At 36.6% G+C, this 11,236-nt stretch overlaps 1 pseudogene; it reads right to left on the bottom strand.

Annotated features, from left to right (window-relative positions):
• Positions 1–283: 283 nt before the first annotated feature.
• Positions 284–760, bottom strand: LOC112423370 (large ribosomal subunit protein uL23 pseudogene; annotated as a pseudogene).
• Between the last annotated feature and the right edge of the window lie 10,476 nt (positions 761–11,236).

Genomic DNA, 11,236 nt, shown 5'->3' with positions numbered 1-11,236 from the left:
GGTCAAGTGGTGAATTGTGTTCGGATATCTAGAGGGCAGGGCTTTATATCACTGCATATTAGAATAATTTTATCCTAACATGTACATGAATAGAAGTTCTGTCTTGAGGAGTATATTTTAATCTACTCTCTAAACATTAATACTTAAAAGAAATTTATAGGCTACTATTACCTGCAAGGCTTTCAAAGGATGTTACTGTTTGGCATTTTTTCAATAGATAAATATTTCTGTTTTTCTGGTGAAATGATACATATATATATATAATTAACCAGTTGGACTCAGTTTACATGATCCCAATTTTGTTGGCAACATCCAAAGCATCGTAATCAGGAGCCAGTTGGACATATGCCTTTTTCTCTCCCTCAGGCCTAATCAGGGTGTTGATCTTGGCTACATCAATGTCATAGAGCTTCTTCACAGCCTATTTAATCTGGTGCTTGTTGGCTTTAACATCCAAAATGCATACAAGTGTGTTGTTGTCTTCTATATTCTTCATGGCAGACTCAGTGGTCAGCAGAAACTTGATGACAGCATAGTAGTCAAGACTGTTTCTCCTGGGGACACTCTTCTGAGGATATTTGGGCTACCTCCAGAGTTTCAGTGTTTTGGACCACCGGGAGGTGGGTGACATACGAATCTTTTTTTTTTTGTAACTCTCAACACCCTTCAGCATTGCCTATTTTACTCTGACCTTCAAAGCCTTCGCTTTGGCTCTGGCTTTAGAAGGGGCAGGAGCTTCCTTCTGCTCCTTGGGTGCCATCTTATGTAAAGGGTCTCTGAGGCTCATTCCAATGGGCTTATAGCACTCAAAGATACATATTTCAATTGAGGTAATGTAACTCTAATAAGTACATGGAAGAAAAGAATGCAAAAAGAGAAAAATAATTGAAAAGTGATAGTAGAAAAACTATGCAAAAGTAAAATTAATATAAACGTATATGAAACAAAAGTGTTACCAGAGAAAATCAAAATAATTATTGAAATAATTCTTCATTAATTTTTGAGTAATAAATGCATACATTTAAAATAGTATCATATATGCACTAAAAGATTCTTTTATTCTAAGATATAATGCTGATTTTTCTGAAATAAACATGGAACATTCTTTTTTCCTCCTCCATGATATCATACAAAATATACAACTTAGCACAGTTGTGCCCTTGAAAAGTTGAGCACTTTTCAAGATGTTTGTCACTACTGAGAATGGTGAAGATGTAGAAATTGTGGACTTCATAACAATTAAATTTTCTCTATATGAGTTTTATAAATCTTAATCTACTTGTGGATGGAAAGAAGTGTAATATAAGGTGCCTTTTTTTGAATTTCCATGTGGTTAAGATGGGCATGGCGGTCAGCACCTGTAATCCCAGCTACACAGGAGGCTGAGGCAGGAGAATTGCTTGAACCTGGGAGATGGAGGCTACAATGAGCTGAGATGGCACCACTGCACTCCAGCCTGGGCGACAGAATGAGACTCTGTCTCAAAAAAAAAAAAAAGATAAGAAATGCTTTTATTAATAAACCACAGGTCAAAGAAAATATCACAATACAAAGTATAAAATAATTTGAACTCAAGGAAAAATCTACATATGTAAATATGTGGGGTGAAATTATACTTAAAAGGAAAACACTTACTAGGAAAGTAATCGCTGGCATCCAGGTCCACTTAGAAGCTAGGAGAAAGTATCAGGTAAGTAGCAAGTGCTTTTAAGTTTACTGAACATAATAGCTCGGTATTGGTTAAAAATTGAAATTCCTGTATGGACAAAAATTTTTAGTAACGAGGGGATAAGGTCTTAATACATCTATTATTAATTATGTTAAATACAATAGCAGTTGAAGAGGTATTTATGAATTTTTAAATTTTTTAATACCTTTATATCAATTATAAAGTATTTCCTCCCTATGTCATCTGAGAGTTTTATTTAAAAATTAGCATATGAAATGATTTTAAAGGTATAAGGTACTGTGGCCGGGTGTGGTAGCTCACGCCTGTAATCCCAGAACTTTGGGAGGCCGAGGTGGGTGGATCACGAGGTCAGGAGATCGAGACCATCCTGGCTAACACGGTGAAACCCCGTCTCTGCTAAAAGTACAAAAAATTAGCCAGGCATGGTGGCAGGTGCCTGTAGTCCCAGCTACTCGGGAGGCTGAGGTAGGAGAATGGCCTCAACTCAGGAGGCGGAGCTTGCAGTGAGCTGAGATAGCACCACTGCACTCCAGCCTGAGCGACAGAGCAAGACTCCATCTCAAAAAAAAAAAAAAAAAAAAAAAAAAAAAAAAAAAAAAAAAGGTATATAAGGTACTGCTTGCGAACTGATAATGTTTTCAGAAACTAGTTAAAATGGCTTTCTTGTTTATTAGTTATATTTAGGACACCGAGAAATAACCAGGAATAACAATTACATAAAATAAAAGGAGCTGTTAAAATAATTAAGAAAACAAATGACTTCTTTTCTACTCGGATGATATTCAGATTATACAACAGTACTTTTCTGCCTAGCTATGGTTGCCAAAGACTTGCTCCTGATCAAATAAGACTTCAAAATAATTCTAGAGAAAAAATAATTTAAAAACCAAGTATGACACTTTAAAAACATTAAAAAAAAAAAAAAAACTTTAGAGTCCCAGGCGGGTGGATCACTTGAGGCCAGGAATTCGAGACCAGCCTGACCAACATAACAAAACCCGACTCTACTAAAAATACAAAAATTAGCCAGGCATGGTGGCAGATGCCTATAATCTCAGCTTCTTGATGCCTGAGGCATGAGAACTGCTTGAACCTGGGAGGTAGAGGTTGCAGTGAGCTGAGAAAGGACCACTGAACTCCAGCTTAGGCAACAGAGTGAGACTTTGTCTGAAAATAAATTTAATTTAAAAAATAAAAATTGTATATTTTACTAACGACAAAAGGTGATATCTTTTGTAAAACATTACTGGGGTGTTACTTTTAATTAAAAATGAAGTTTTTGTAAACGACACTACAATCTCATGTTATTTGCCAATGAGAAATATTACTAGTTTGTAGGCCCCTGGCCTGTTTTCTTAAAGAAAAAAAAAATGCTTTTAAGTTAAAAAAAAAAATTATTATCCCATATCTTTAAGTGGCTGTAGAAAATCATCTAGCCAATAAAATTGCTAAAGACAAATTCTGGAAATATATGGACTTCCCTCAGTTTTCTATCCTGCCTTGATAAGCTGCTTGCTAAGCTATGAACCAATTTTAAAAGGATAAATGGGCTAGTGGAACAATCACAGGTCTAACAACAAATACTTGGGGCCAGTGACAAATGCTGAGGGAGGACGAGCTAATTCTAGTAAACCAAACTGCCTATGCCATGGGTGACAGCCCGTGAGAGATAACGGGATTTCATCACAAGAGAATAACATGGGTGAGAGCCAGGGAAGTGTGGCATGTTGTTGATGAGCATGGAAGTGCTTCATGTTAGCAATGCATTTCTGTGCTCTCCTGACCAAGAGGGAGTGCCAGAGGCTGTCATAGGAGAGAAAACCTTTGCAACTATCTTCAGTAGTGTCCCCGAAATGTAAACATATTCAAATGAAATGCTAGTTATCTAAACTTAAAAAAATAACAGGGCATATACAGAATTCTCAAGAGGAGGTTAGAAAAAGATCCAGTGAGAAACAAAACAAATCAAAATGAAGAAAAAAAGAAGATGCAAATAATAATGGGGTATCTTAGTGACCAGCAAAGAAGGGGAGAATAACTGCCAAGAAATAAGGTGCTGCTTGTCTTTCTATTTACCTTTCAATCTTCATGATCTGGTACTTACTTTAAAACTTTACTACATTTTCTTCTCTGTGTTTCTTGATGCTATATGAATCTGTTCAACTCATCAATTTCCCCTTGTTGTTTTCCAAGTCCCTTTTTTTGTTTTTCTGCAAAGAGACTGGAGAAGTTGAAGGACTACCCAGGTTTCCTCGTCAGGGGCACTCAGGCTTGTATGTTCGTTCCTTCTACAGTAAACTACAAGAAGGGAGGATGCTTTATCATCCACCACTTGTGAGGCATTAGGACTCCTCCAATGACTAGACCTGATCTGCTATACCCAATGACCCATTTAGGGGAACCTAAAAATTACAGAAAGGGAGATCACTGAAAAACAAAACAAAACAAAAATAAAATGAACAAAAACAGCAAACCCACAGTGAGTAAAACAGAGTGCTGGAGAAAACACACAGCAGTGCAAAATTTTAAAAGAAATACAGTAAGAGCAAGATACACAAGACTTTCTAGATTAAAAATTAGCTATTATTTTTTAGTTAGCAGTATAATACATGGAATAAAGAAAAGTCTAGCCTCTGTAGAAAACTCATTTAATGGTCTAAAAAACTATTCCAAAATCAAATTAAAAATATAAAGAAACAGAAATCATAAAAAATGATTAAGGGGGAGAATATGGATCCATGAAAACCAACATGAACATATTAGAAGGAGCCATAATGGGTAACATCCCGAGCTGATGATAAGGACATCCACATGGAAGGGCTTCCCAGTGTGGGATGTCTGAGCTTAAATGGGATGAAGAAGACATTCCTGTGGTAAGGGGATAGCCTGGCACATGGGGCCGGAAACTGAGCAGAATGAGAAAGGAATCTCCAGGGGGCTGCAGTCCAGCACAGGGCATTTAGTCTAACAGGTAAGGAGGGAATCCATCCAGTGTGGTGGGTTGGAGCCAGAGCAGGGTGAGAAAAGCTTTCGCTGGAGAGGACTCAGTGTGGGATGTTAGAGACAGAGGGATGAAGAGGATATTCTTGTACATGAGGTACATGGTCCTATGTGGAGTATCTGAGACTGAGTTGGAAAATAGAGTGTCTATGTGAAGAAAACAGAGTGGGATGAGCAGCCTGCACTGGTTTGAAACTGTGCTGGAGAGCAAGGGGCAGGTTCTCAGAGCGAGGTGATGAAGATTTGCCGGAAGGTGCATCAGTAGTGATGGGAGATTAGCACATTCTGGTTTTAATGAAATAAATAAGCATATTAAATATAAGGGAAGCCAGGTTTCTCAGTATAGAAGAGGGCAGTCAAAAACATGGGGCAAGCAAAACAAACCATGGTGGCTTTACATTTGGAAGTATTGGTATATACCCACTGCTTTCAAAAGGAATAGATAAATGTTTAAATAATTTTAGACATGATATGCTTATGTGTGTATATATATAAGACATGTTTATATGTATACATAACTTTTTAAGTTCTGTCCATTGAGAAGGTTTGGGAGAACATTTTTAAAAGGACTACATCTAGCACCCAGATACTGGCTTCTGAATGCCATTTTCTAGAAAAATAATCAGGGCAAATTCTAGGCATTGTAAAGATGACAGATGCTACCTTCCTCCACTTCTGACTCCAATTCTACATAATAAATTATAAAATAAGTATAAGAAAATTCAGAAAAGTTCTATTTTTCCTAACATGACTACATTTCTTCTTTGCTTAAAATGTGAAAAAAAAAACTAAGTTATTTTAAAAGAAAAATGTGCCTTATATTGTTGATCCACTAAGGACATACTTGGCCTGAGCACTGGATAATTCATCTCGTAAATATGGATTAACTGGTTGTCTCATTCTTCACCCTCTATAACTCGTTTATTTTCCTGAGCTGATCTGTTTTGCTATGCATTTGTCCTCTGTCAGCCTGCACTAGGAAGGCAAGCTGTAGTAAGTTTACATTTGTGACCATAAGAGGAAGATGAGTTAGGCACAAAACTGCCATTTATCCAAGGGCAGGACAAGGTCCAGCAAATACTACGATGTAGAGACACAACATCTAGTGACTCTTTTGTGGACATCTTCCTCATGATAATAATATATTGATAAACTAAGCCACACATAAATGATGGCATTAATTAGGTATCAAGTGATGTATAACAGAGGGAGGAGTTTTGACTGTGGATAACGAATGAAATCACAGCTCTTTGGCCACAGGTGATGTAAAAATGTACCGAAGTTTCAACATAGAGAACTTCATAGAACTTCACTCTGTGGATCTGTCTCACTCTGCAAGATGAACACAGTTAGTGCATATGTCCTGGGTATAAATACCTCAATGTGGCTTCCCTTGTGCTATCTAGAGCCATTGCTATATGGGCAGAAGCCCAAAGCCTGGAATGACAGGGAAAGTACATTCTCCGGGTGACTGTGATGAACTGACTTGAGCTGTTAACGATGGTAGTTGCTTACTCCATTGACTGATTTTTCTCTTTTCTCTTATCACAGAGGAGGACTGAGTGTCCTCAAAGGTATAAAGATTTGTAAAGGCCTTATGAGAATGATGATGATGATAGTAACAATAACTACAACTACAATTAAGTTGTTAGTAGCAGTATTGAACACTTCATATAGACTGTTTCATGTAGTCCTCAAAACAATTATAATAATGATATCTACACCAACATTATAACCTTTGGAAAAGATATAAATTAAGGCTCAGAAATGTTAAGACCATGCCTACAACAGCATGGTTAGTAATAAGTGAAGGCTTAATAGTAACCTTGATCAACATTTGTGAATGTTAAACATTTAATTAGAAATAACAGATGTGCTTTGTAGTTTGTAATAGGAGGCAGAAGGATATTTTCCTCATGTCCCTCAAAACAAGTCTGCACACAGCTATCTTTTCTAAAGATCTTGCTGATTTTGACTAAACCTACACTGAAGCCATTGCAGTATGCAAAGGTAAGTAAAAAAATTTTAAAAATTTTTAAAAATACAGGTTTTCTCCATAAGTAGCAGAAAATAATGTGCCTGGATTTCTTGTAAATAATCCGCTATGTCTGAATCAAAAGCTTAGAATTGCCTTATATAAGTATACAGCAAACTCTGCCTTGACAACACAGATAAGGCCTTTGGCTTTCAAGAGCTGCCCAGGGTTGAAAAATCCTTGATCTATACCAGAGTGTGTCTATTCTTGTTTTAGTGTATGTATATAAACAAACACACGCTAGCCCATCTGTTGGGTTTGTCATTCACTATTTACAGCAAATCTTCAGTTTGAAAGTCTGATCAATATAACCTTAGAATCATGCAGAGTCATCTGGCCCAGACTGGGCTTTACACTCAGAACAACAACAACAACAAAAATCAGTAAGGGGAAAAATGAGAATTTGATTTATAAACACCAGTACATTTAGGGGCTTTGATCAGTGGGCGAAAGAAGTAAACTATCACCACAGGAAAATCCAGCATTTTCAAAAGAATGTTTCTTAGAATTTGTCTGAATTCATCAATACTCACATTTATTGTACTGGATAATCTCACAGTCAGAGCTTATTATTTTAAGAATACTTCTGGAAGTATTCTGGGATGTCAATTACACAGGGATTAAACCAAACCACAAAGCAAGATGTTCCGATTGCTCTTACAATTTCTGTTTTTGTTTTTGTTTTTATTTTTTTCTTCTCAGTTTCCAGCTATAGCATTTAGAGGATATCCTCAGACTAGTTGAATTTGAAGATTAAAATGGGTGGGAAAATAGCTCAGAATTTATTTACATATAGACTTCCTCTGCTATTACTTTCTTCCTTCAGAAAACTGATTCCTTCAAAACAAGATATATGAGTTTTATCTTGCTTCCACACTCTGGAAGACAGGGAAAGTTTTGTTTTTTTATGACAAATATGAAAACATTGTTGTCTCAATGACATGAAAAGACTGCATTCGCTCACAAGAAACTGTTTATATAAAAATTTCTGTGGAAATTAGAGTAGAAATTAATATTTACAACATAATTATGTCCCCATTTAGATCATCGACTCTAGGTCTGAGAAACTCTAATGTAGTCTCACAGAATCCTGTTTTACAGAGCAGTTGACCAAAGAGCCTTAGGCAATAAAGTGGTTCAAAAGGAAGTAGATTTTAATAAAAACCTAAACGGGTAGCATCAGAAAACTGAGCCTACTATACATTACAAATAATTAAAACATCTTTACAGAGAGAGCTATCTTTTACTCACTAACATGTGACTAGCCTCAAATGTCAAAAAAGTCAAGAAAGAAAACTAATAAAAGGTGAAAAGGAAACGAAGCAGAATAACAACAGCATTTGGAACACAAAAGCATAGGCAGCAAAACTTTGTGATTAGTATACGAGAGAGATTTAAGAAGTCATGCCGCTATAAATGCCTAGCAGCATTATTGTCAGCAGAATGAATCTCAACCCAGGAAGATGAAGACTACATGAGGAGGAAAGAGTGATTTTAAAAGTCAGATGTGGACATGTTGGATGCACTGCAATCAATTTTCGATGTGTTTTAGTTAGCCATGAAACATATATTAGGCCATTACTATGGTTCTTTTTCTCAGATTATTTGTTTCAAAATTAAAAGTTGAAGAAATTCATACCAGTGTTGCTTAAGTAAAAACACCAGGACCTACTATCTCATCATGGTCATGTGGTCCAGGTAGGAAATATTTTAATTTTCTTTAGTAGGCCATGAATTAAAAAGTCTCTTAGGAATTATTCCTAGTTTGGGTCCACTTATAGGCTACGTGTGTGGGTGTGTCTACCATATAACAACTTTTCAGTCAATGAAAGACTACATATGCAACAGTGGTCCCATAAGATCATAATGGAGCTGAAAACTTCCTACCACCTAGCAGCCATGGGAGCATTTTTTCTATCTTTTAAAATGTACAGATACACAAATACCATTGTGTTACAATAGTTTCAGTACAGTAACATGCTCTACAGGTTTGTAGCTTAGGGTCAATAGGCTACACAGAAGCCTAGATGTGCAGAGGTTTACGTGCATATACTTTTCAATGTTCATAAATGACAAAATAGCCTAGTGACACATTTCTCAGAATCTATCTCTATTATTAAACAGTGCATAGCTGTATAGTAATTACTATCTATCAATTGATAGATACACACACAAAAATATAGTCTTCACCAGTTCATGCTGCTATAACAAATTGTCACAAACTGGGTGGCTTGAATGACATACATTAATGTCACAAAGTTGTGCAGAGGCTGGGAGATACAAGATCAGTGTGACAGCAGATAATGTCTGGTGAGGGCATGCTTCCTGGTTTGCTGATGGCCATCTTCTTACTGTATCTCTACATGGCAAAGGGCAGAGAGCAGAGATATGGGGCTAGCTCTCTCTCTCTCTTACTATAGGGACACTAATCCTATCATGGCAGCTCCATCCTCATGGCCTAATTACATCACAAAGTCCCCATATCCCAAAACCATCACATTAGGGGTTCCATATATGAATCTGGTGGGGGGACGCAAGTATTCAATCCAAAGCATTTCACTACTGCCCGTTAAAATGCATGTCCTTCTGACAATCAAAATATATTATTTCCATTCCAACAGCCCCATAATTCTTAACTTGTTCCAGAATCAACTCCGTTTAAAGTCCAAAGTCTCATCTAAATATTATCTAAATCAGATATGGGTGAAACTCAAGGTATAATTCATTTTGAGGCAAAATTCCTCGCCAACTATAAACCTATAAAACCAAATATGTTATGTGCTCCCAAAATATAATAGTGGGAAAGATATAACATAGGAATTCCCATTCTAAAATGGAGAAATGGGAAAGAGAGGAGGTAATAGGTCTCAAGAAAGTCCAAAACCTCGCAAGACAAACTCCATGAGATCTCAAAGCTCAAGGATATTCCTCTCTAGCTTGATGCTCTGCCCTCCATGCCCACTGGGTTGTCAATCTCATCCCCAACAGCTTAGTGAAGTAATGCCCATGCCACAGCTCCCTTTCAGTGGCTCATTTATATTCTCTGCTGGGACAGGAGTCACTCCTAGGGCTCCCATGGGCAGCCCCAAACTCACAGCTTTTCTTGCAGGCCTTTTGCCCTGTTGAAACCTAGGCAGTGGCCCCACTGATCTGTGAATCACCTGGGTCCTTCTTTCCTTTTCTTGAAAGAAAATCACATTGGTGGCCTTCCTTCATTTCATCTTATTTTCTCTGTTCCCTTTCTTTCCAACTTGCAATGTTTATGCTAGTATAACACTATCTCCATTCCTGGTTTGTGTTGAGATAGCTGATTAAGTCCATGGGTCACACTCATACTAATCTCCTTATCAGTGTGTCAGCAGATTCAGTGTCTGGTGAGGACCTGTCTCCTGGTTTGCAGATGGCCATTTTCTTTTTCTATTTTCATATGACAGAGAACAGAGTAGGCTAACTCTCTTCCTCTTTTTCTAGGGGTGCTAATGTCATCATGGGAGTTCCACTCTCATGACCTAATTACTTACCAAAGTACTTATTAATTTGGGGAGGACACAAACATTTAGTGCATAGCATGTATATTCTTTTTTTCTCATAGAAGATGCAAATTGGCTTTGCAATTATTGTATAATAGACTTTACCCCAAGCTTATCTCTTTCTCTTTAGTCTTATCTAATGGTGGCATTTTTGTATGCAGCCCCATGCATACCTCAAGGCCTGGGAATAAGATAGTTGACATTTTGGGGGAACAAAACCTCATCATCTTCTTCAAAATGCACAGGTTTTCCTAAAGGTCTTACCAATAGAGTTTATTCCTCTGTCCTCTGCCAACCCACTCTCTTACTGTCTAATTAATCTCCTTGATCTAATGCTGCTTCATGACTTTAGCACTCAGACAGTGGTCTGTATTTCTCTGTTTTCACACCACCTTCTGTCAACATAAACAAACTTAGAGAATTGCAAAGGTAAATTGAAAAATACATAATGATATTCAAAGATTTCAATACTCTTCTCTCAATAATTGAATGAACAATAAAACAGAAAATCAATAAAGATATATAAGACTTAACGAGGTATCAAAGAACTGAACTAACTGGCATTTATAGAACATTCAACAATAGAGTACACATTTTTACTGTCCGCAAAGAGAAACAAAATTAATTATAAGATATATCAATTGAAATAATTAATTTGAAATGTTTTCTAACCACAGTGTGAATACCTAAAAAATTACAGAAAGATGTATAAACAATTATAGAAGACACAAAATCAAAATAACATACTTCCAAATAACTCACCTGAAAAGAAAAACTATGAAACATTTTCGTCTAAATGAAAATGACAGCATAATATTTTTAAAATGTGTGTGGTGTCACTAAACCAGTACTTACAAGGAAAATTATAGCTCTAAATGCCTATTTGAAATGAAAATAGATCTCAAATTTATTATCTTAGTTTGCATCATAAGAAGCTATAAAAAAGCAAATCAAAACTAAAGTAGAGAGAAGTGAAATAAA

The sequence above is a fragment of the Macaca nemestrina genome, chromosome 6 (assembly GCF_043159975.1).
Source record: "Macaca nemestrina isolate mMacNem1 chromosome 6, mMacNem.hap1, whole genome shotgun sequence".
In the NCBI taxonomy this organism is placed as follows: domain Eukaryota; kingdom Metazoa; phylum Chordata; class Mammalia; order Primates; family Cercopithecidae; genus Macaca; species Macaca nemestrina.
Note: the sequence above shows the minus strand (reverse complement) of the source record. Positions and strands in the feature narration are given on the sequence as shown.